Here is an 8,739-nt window from a genome sequence, read left to right as displayed (position 1 = left end):
TCCACAGTTTGTTTCCTGGGGGTCCTGACCTGGAACACATGTGGGTCACACTCTCAGAGTCTATGCCTACTCATTCTTATCATCCACTTCAGTCTCTGGATCCCTAATCCCAGGAGACCCACCTTCATGGGTAGAATGACAGCCAACCAACCTGCGTTCCAGGATCTTTTGCTCAAATGCAGCCCTAACTTACAGGCAACTTTGCCACCTTTTCTCCCTACATGTTGACTAACCCTGAGTAACTGACTTTCTGTATCAGGGTATTGAATGAAGAGCTTTTCCAGATGGAGGGTCTTATTGCATGACATCCCTGGCTTCCATTGCCCATCTTCCTGAGCTTTCATGACATTAGACAGTTTTGGAGCTCTTTCAGTCTCACAGGTTTTACCAATGATTTCTCTTCTCTCTCTTTTAAAAAATAATTTACATCTATTTTTGATTGCATTGGGTCTTCATTGCCATGCTCAAGCTTTTCTTTAGTTGTAGCAAGTGGGGGTTCCTCTCTGGTTGTGGTGTGCAGGCTTTTTAATGCAGTGTCTTCTCTTGTTGCAGAGCATGATCTCTAGGTGGCAGGCTTCAGTAGTTGGGGCTTGCAGGCTCTAGAGTGAGGGCTCAGTAGGGACTGAACAGGTGTCCCCTGCACTGGAAGGGGACTGCAGACTCTTAACCACTGGACCACAAAAGAAGCCCTCCCGTCTCTCTTCTCATCCATGGGTGGCACAATTTTATCCTGTATCTGCCTACACTATTTTAAAGATCTCACTGGCTGCCAAGGCTTCAACTCTGAGTTCTCACATTTCCAGCTCCATTTCCACTCCCAGACTCAGGTCCATATTTCCAGTGGACAAATGATCCTAGCCCACCATCACCTCAAAGGCAATTTGTCTAATGTTAAAGTAAGGGCTTTCCTTGTGGCTCAGTGGAAAAGAATCTGCCTGACAATGTAAAAGACACAGAAGACATGGGTTTTATCCCTGGGTTGGGAAGATCCCCTGGGGTAGGAAATGGCTACCCACTCCAGTATTCTTGCCTGGGAAATCCATAGGCAGAGAAGCCTGGTGGGCAATAGCCCATGGGGTCGCAAAGAGTTGCACATGACTGAGCACACATACACAAACACAAACACCCTTTCTACCAAAACTAGTTTCTTTTCTTCACTCCCATACTTAATAAGCATTTTCTTTATGGATAAAATTTCAGTCCCATATCTTTCCTTTACTCATTTATTAATTTTTCTTTTCTAAATAAATTTTAATGAGCTCCCATTAAGGTCATGGAGAAGGCAATGGCACCTCACTCCAGTACTCTTGCCTGGAAAATCCCATGGGCAGAGGAGCCTGGTAGGCTGCAATCCATGGGGTTGCAAAGAGTCGGACACGACTGAGTGACTTCACTTTCACTTTTCACTTTCATGCATTGGAGAAGGAAATGGCAACCCACTCCAGCATTCTTGCCTGGAGAATCCCAGGGACAGGGGAGCCTGGTGGGCTGCTGTCTATGGGGTCGCACAGAGTCGGACACGACTGAAGTGACTTAGCAGTAGCGGTAGCATTAAGGTCATTTTTGCTGTCAGAAATGGGAATACAAATATAATGTCTTTCATAATAAAGATTACAACCTAGTGAGAAAAAATCATTAAATCATTCATACAATGATCAACAGCTCTATTAATGAGGTAATACACAAGAATATAACCTAGGTTGTGTTTTAAGACTTCTTCCAAATGAAATAAAGAAAAAAGTAAGACATTACAAGAGACAGATAGGAGAGAGATGGGGACAGAAGGGACATCTGGAAAGACTTTCAAGTAAGAAAATATTTAGAGGTCCTAAATTGAGGCTGGTAAGGTGGTCTGATATGCCCATCTCTTTTTGCACAGTTGGCTGTATACTGTCACCCTGCTTATTTAACTTATATGCAGAATACATTATGTGAAATGCCAGGCTAGATGAAGCACAAGCTGGAATCAAGATTGCTGGGAGAAATATCAGTAATCTCAGATATGCAGATGACACCACCCTTATGGCAGGAAGTGAAGAGGAAGTAAACAGCCTCTTGAAGGTGAAAGAAGAGAGTGAAAAAGCTGGCTTAAAACTCAACATTCAAAAAACAAAGATCATGGTTTCTGGTCCCATCACTTCCTGGCAATTATATTAGGAAACAATGGAAACAGTAACAAATTTTATTTTCTTGGACTCCAAAATCACTGCAGGTAGTAACTGCAGCCATAAAATTAAAAGATGCTTGCTCCTTGGAAGAAAGTCTATGACAAACATAGACAGCATATTAAAAAGCAGAGACATTACTTTGCTGACAAAAGTCCATATAGCCAAAGCTATGGTTTTTCCAGTACTCACGGCATGGATGGATGTGAGTTGGACCATAAAAAAAACCTGAGTGCCAAAAAATTGATGCTTTTGAACTGTGGTGTTGGAGAAGACTCTTGAGCGTGCCTTGGACATTAAGGAGATCAAACCAGTCAATCCTGAAAGAAATCAGTCCTGAATATTCATTGGAAGGACTGATGCTGAAGCTGAAACTTCAATATTTGGCCACCTGATGCGAAGAGCTGACACTTTGCAAAAGACCTTGATTCTGGGAAAGACTGAAGGGAGGAGGAGAAGGGGACGACAGAAGATGAGATGGTTGGATGGCACTACCGACTCAGTGGACATGAGTTTGAGCAAGCTCCGGGAGTTGGTGATGGACAGGGAAGCCTAGTGTGCTGCAGTCCATGGGATCACAAAGTCAGACTCGACTGAGTGACTCAACTGAACTGACTGAAAGTGAGGTTAGTCTGTGCTGATCAGTACTGCCCTAAAGGACCTCATGCCTTGATGGAAAAGTTCTGTATTTGACTGTCCATCTCAGCAGTCATTAGCTACATGTGGTTGTCAAGCACCTTAAATATGTCTAGTGTAACTGAGGAACTGACTTTTACATGTGCTTGATATTAAATTTAATTGGTCAAATGCAACAGGTGACTTCTGTGTTGGACACCAAAGATATAGGTATTGAAATGACCATCTTCACAGAGAGTTCTGTTCGGTGCTGCTCTTCTAGTGAAGAGTAAGTAGGAGATAAGACTGGGGAGATGGTTAGGGCCACACCACACGAGGGTGTGGTAGGTACATAAAGAATTCCGGCCCTTCTCACAAGGGGAGGGGAAGTCATGGGAGAGTTTCAGGTGAAGACAACATGGTCAGGGTGCATCGTACAGAGATGAGTCTGCATGGTCTGGGCAGAGGTGGGTGGACCACAAGGATGGATTGTTAAAATGTATCACATGTTTCATAAAGCAAACTGAGGCTGCAAGCAGAAAAATGGGTTTAGAAGTTTATCCCAGAAGCACTATTCTGGGATGATCTATAAACACTTCAGCAATAGTCGCCGCTGTCTTTGGTTGAACAGGCATCTTTTGGAGTCTGCAGTTACTTTGCCTCTCTGTGATTGGACGTCATGTTGAAACTCATCAGACCTCACCATGACCCTTAAATTAGTTTTATATTTTCCTTTTTTTTTTTTTTTAATCTTGTAAGGCTTGGCACCAAATTCTTGAGTTTTCTCAGTGAATTGGGCAGTTGAGGAAATTAACCAGCTTCTTCAAGCTGTCCGGTCACATCTGGGAAAAGGAGAGAAAATGATCTGTTGAAAGCAAACAGAGGTTTACTTGTGGAGTCTCCTCTCCTCTGGCCCCTTGTACTTGTGTCAACAGTCCCACTGGTCTGGCTAAGCCCGAGAGATCTCCTTTGGTTTCTTCTTGTTCCCTGGGTCTAAGCCATAGCCTGTGCATTAACCTCTGCTGGGGACATTTGCCAGCCTCCAAGTGTCACCTGTGTTCAGGTTACCTTCTTAACATAACTGTGTATTTCAGACAGAGCTTCCATGTATGGATTTCTCCAGGTTTTTTCTATCATCCACAATTTCCCCAAACATCTCTCTCTCAACCTCCCCCCAATCCTGGTTCTTCCCTTTATTCTCACTTTCTGCCTGAAATGTGGACATTTTTCTAATTGTTAACTCTAATTATAATAATGTTATTATTTCCTAAAGTAAGAATTAACTACTTGGATGTCAAAATCTATGTTTAATAATTTTTTGAATGAATACATCACCTGAAGTTGAATTATACTGAAATCATGAATATACATTTTGTAGAATATTTACTTTTAACAAGGAAATTTTTCAAACTTTCTGCTTAGACAACAAAAGCCTAAATATTATTTTCTTGGTAATGTTTTCAGACCCAGCACTGAAGAATGTAGTGGAATTTACTTAAATATCAATATTTCCAAGAAAGGAACTCATATAGTTTTTCTTTCATATATTTGTAATAATAGAATAAACTTGTTTTTCTCAAACTAGGAGATGAATCTCCCCTATTATGATCCAAATATTTTCTAGAAACCATAAAGGAACTCATATTTTAATGCCAAGAAGAGTTGAGGTGATTTTTCCCCTTTCCTCTTTGATCATCCTCACATAGGACTTCACCAGCATAGAATCAAATGTTGATCAATGTGACTATTTTTGACAAAGGTCAGCTAAACTTGATGCATCAAAAATGAAACCAGTTCCTTGTCTCTATGACATGTTCACGAGGAGAAACCGAGCTACCATGCATGATCTGGCTAAGTACCACCATTTCCTCTGCTATAGTAATCAGAAGTCCCTGGCTTGTTTGGATCAGTGAGTACTGAGACCCCATGGTGGCCACAGGGAAGACAATTCATGGTGGTAGGAAATGAAAGATTAAGAACTACATGGGGATGTCTGTGTTCACCTTTGTCGTATAAAGAATTAGCAAGTTGCTACTCCCAATCTTACAACAAAGGAAAAAAATATATATAACAAATTGAAAGGTAACTTTTCTTGGAGCCATCAGAGAATTGAGGTCACAAAGCAAACCACCACACCAAAATCTGGAGAGACAGGAGAACGCAGAGACTCAGAGCTGAGACCACGACTACTGGGAGCAGAGCCCGTAACTGGTGGGAACACTTAAATGGTAATCTTAACAAACTGCTAGAGGATGAGTATAGACTAGTGCGAGGAGAAGCTCCTTGGAGCTGCAGTTTTAAAGGAACCCCTCCACGATTTACCTACTTCACCCTAAGGAAAAGTTTCTTAATGTTCTCACAGTGAGGAGCCAATAAAAGTCCTCTTATGGCTCTAGAAGAGGGAGAGAGAAATATCATTTTGAAACATACCCTGAGTGTCTTCCATTACAGAGAGCTACTGTCTCACCAGTCCTGTTCTTGATGCCAGTTGTATTGCTGTTCACCCTGTTTGCACTGTTCATTGAAACCAAGGTAGGCAAGGCATGAGCTAAGAGACTGAAGGAGACTGGAGGAGCTGTAGGAACTGCAGACATGTTTATTCTCTCCTGGTTGGCATGGCAGCCATAGCATAGCCTCCCTCTAGGCTGATGCAGCAGCCATAGCAGTAGACTCCCTATATTCGCTCCTTTTGTAGCTGACCCAATGGACACAGCTGTGACTCAGCAGTAAATACCACCACTTTCTAGGTGGAGCCCCTATATCCCTACAGCACAAAGTAACTTGTGACCAACCAAGTGCCTCGTGATGCTGGTGTACAGTGCTACAGATGATCTCAGCTGTTACATAGTCAGTATTTACAAAACGTGGGGCAAGAGAGCCTGAACACTCCGTCTGGGTTAATTTGCTCTCCCCACAACTACTCTCCAGGAAAAATAGTTTTACCATAGCCTTATCCCACCTAGGGAGAATAAAAGTTTATCCAACCCCACTGTGCTGAGTTGCTCAGTTGTGTCTGCCTCTTTGTGACCCCAGGGACTGTAGCCCTCCAGACTCCTCTGTCCATTGGGATTTCCAGGCAAGAATACTGGAGTAGATTTGCCACTCCCTTCTCCAGGGAATCTTCCCAACCCAGGGATTGAACCCAGGTCTCCCACATGACAGGCGGATCCTTTGCCATCTGAGCCACCAGGGAAGCCCTTATTCAACCCTAGAATCTTTTATCCTTGCTGTCTCCCTAAAGGGGAGGGGAGAAGTTAAGAAACACCTGGGAGGGTCACTGCCTAGTGAAACCAGCTCAGTAAAAGAATAATATTTAATCAAAGATTATAGGGGGATTCCTAGATGGTGCTAGTGGTAAAGAACCTACCTGCCAATGCTGGAAATGTAAGAGATGCAGGTTCGATCCCTGGGTCAGGAAGATTCCCTGGAAGAGGAAATGGCAACTCCCTCCAGTATCCTTGCCTGGAGAATACCACGGAAAGAGGAGCCTGGCAGGCTACAATGCATGGGGAGGCAAAGAGCTGGACATGACTTGAAGTGACTTAGCATGTAGTTTATAGAGTACTCCCCTCCCCTACAATTTGTCACCAAATTACAAGTGTCTTAGTATGATAAGAGTAGATTACTGATTACAAGAGCTGCAAGAAAATACATTATTTAAGGAGAAGTTTCTAGGGAAGTGAAGAGACAAAAGCAGACATTAAAACAAGGACCCTAGAAGAATTTGAAACTTCTGACAGGCATAGCTACAGAAAACTGTAAACACAGCCCAACTTTCAGTCCAGGAACACAAGGTCTTTCATTTTGGTTCCTATTACCAATACGTCAAATCTGCTTTTAACAAAAAATTACAAAGGCAAAAAAAGAGGAAAATAAAAGCAACAAAGAATAATTACAACAAGTGGAAAACAGATACATATATGGTAGATACAAATATAAGGTATTTTTTTTAATTTAATTTTATTTTATTTTTTAACTTTACACCAAAACATTTTAAAATGTGAGTAAGGCTGTATATTGTCACCATGCTTTATTTAACTTATATGCAGAGTACATCATGAGAAATGCTGGGCTGGAAGAAGCACAAGCTAGAATCAAGATTGCAAGGAGAAATATCAATAACCTCATATATGCAGATGACACCACCCTTATGGCAGAAAGTGAAGAGGAACTAAAAAGCCTCTTGACGAAAGAAAAAGTGGAGAGTGAAAAAGTTGGCTTAAAGCTCAACATTCGGAAAACGAAGATTGTGGTATCTGGTCCCATCACTTCATGGCAAATAGATGGGGAAACAGTGGAAACAGTGTCAGACTTTATTTTTCTGGGCTCCAAAATCACTGCAGATGGTGATTGCAGCCAGGAAATTAAAAGACACTTACTTCTTGGAAGTAAAGTTATGACCAAGCTAGATAGCATATTAAAAAGCAGAGACATTACTTTGCCAACAAAGGTCCATCTAGTCAAGGCTATGGTTTTTCCAGTGGTCATGTATGGATGTGAGGGTTGGGCTGTGAAGAAAGCTGAGCACCAAAGAATTGATGCTTTTGAACTGTGGTGTTGGAGAAGACTCTTGCGAGTCCCTTGGACTGCAAGGAGATCCAACTAGTCAATTCTGAAGGAGATCAGCCCTGGCATTTCTTTGGAAGGAATGATGCTAAAGCTGAAACTCCAGTACTTTGACGACCTCATGTGAAGAGTTGACTCATTGGAAAAGACCCTGATGCTGGGAGGGATTGGGGGCAGAAGGAGAAGGGGACGACAGAGGATGAGATGGCTGGATGGCATCACCAACTCGATGGACGTGAGTTTGAGTAAACTCCGGGAGTTGGTGATGGACAGGAAGGCCTGGCATGCTGGAATTCATGATGTCACAAAGAGTCGGACACGACTGAGTGACTGAACTGAACTGAACTGAATGTCAATATACCAAATAATGAGAGAAGACTGTCAGTGAATTAAAAAAAAAAAAAACACCCAAGTACATGGTCTATAAGAAATTTACTTTAAATTCGGAGTCACTAGGTTAAAGTAAAAGAAATGAAAAAGACATGCAATGCTAACACTAATCAAAAGAAAGTTGAAGCAGTGAACTTCAGAGCACAGAAATTATCAGTCTTAAAGAGGGGTAACAATAAAGAAGTCAATTCTCCAAGACATAACAATTCTTAGGCTGCATGAATCTAACATGAGAGCATCAAAATACACTACAAAAACTGGTAGAACTTCAAGGAGGCATTTGGATTGTAGTTGGAGAATTAAACTTCCTTCTAAAAAAAAATAAAAATAAATAAACTTCCTTCTTTCCGTAAGTGATAGATCTAGGGGAAAGAAAATTAGTAAGAAGAAAATCAACCTGAACAGTGCTATCAATCAATTTGATTAAAAACTAGCATTTAAAGACCACATCTTCTTCAGTTTTCTGGAATGGTTTGAGAGGGAGAGGTATTAGCTATTTTTACATGTTAATAGAATCCATCTTTAAAGTAGTCCAGTCAAGGACCAAATAAAAAAGTAAAAGCTTTCACGCAGCAAAGGAAACCATAGACAAAACAAAAACAACCTAAAGAATGAGAGGAAATATTTGTAAATGATATGACTGTTAAGAGGTTGATATCCAAAATATATAAACGGCTTATCCAACTCAATATCAAAAAAGCAAACAACCCAAACAAACAATAGGAAGAAGACCTAAATAGACACTTTTCCAAAGAAGACATACAAATAGCCAATGGGCACAAGAAAAGATGCTCACATTGCTAATTATTAGAGAAATGAAAATCAAAACAATAATGAGTTGTCACCTCACACCTTCAGAATGGCCGTCATCAAAAAGTCTATAATAACAAATGTTGACAAGAATGTGGATAAAACATAATCCCTGTATGCTGTTGGCAGAAATGTATCCTGGTGCAGCTGCTATGGAAGAGAATATGAAGGTTCCTCAAAAAAATAGAACTAC

This window comes from Bos taurus, chromosome 9 (assembly GCF_002263795.3).
Source record: "Bos taurus isolate L1 Dominette 01449 registration number 42190680 breed Hereford chromosome 9, ARS-UCD2.0, whole genome shotgun sequence".
In the NCBI taxonomy this organism is placed as follows: Eukaryota; Metazoa; Chordata; class Mammalia; order Artiodactyla; family Bovidae; genus Bos; species Bos taurus.
Note: the sequence above shows the minus strand (reverse complement) of the source record.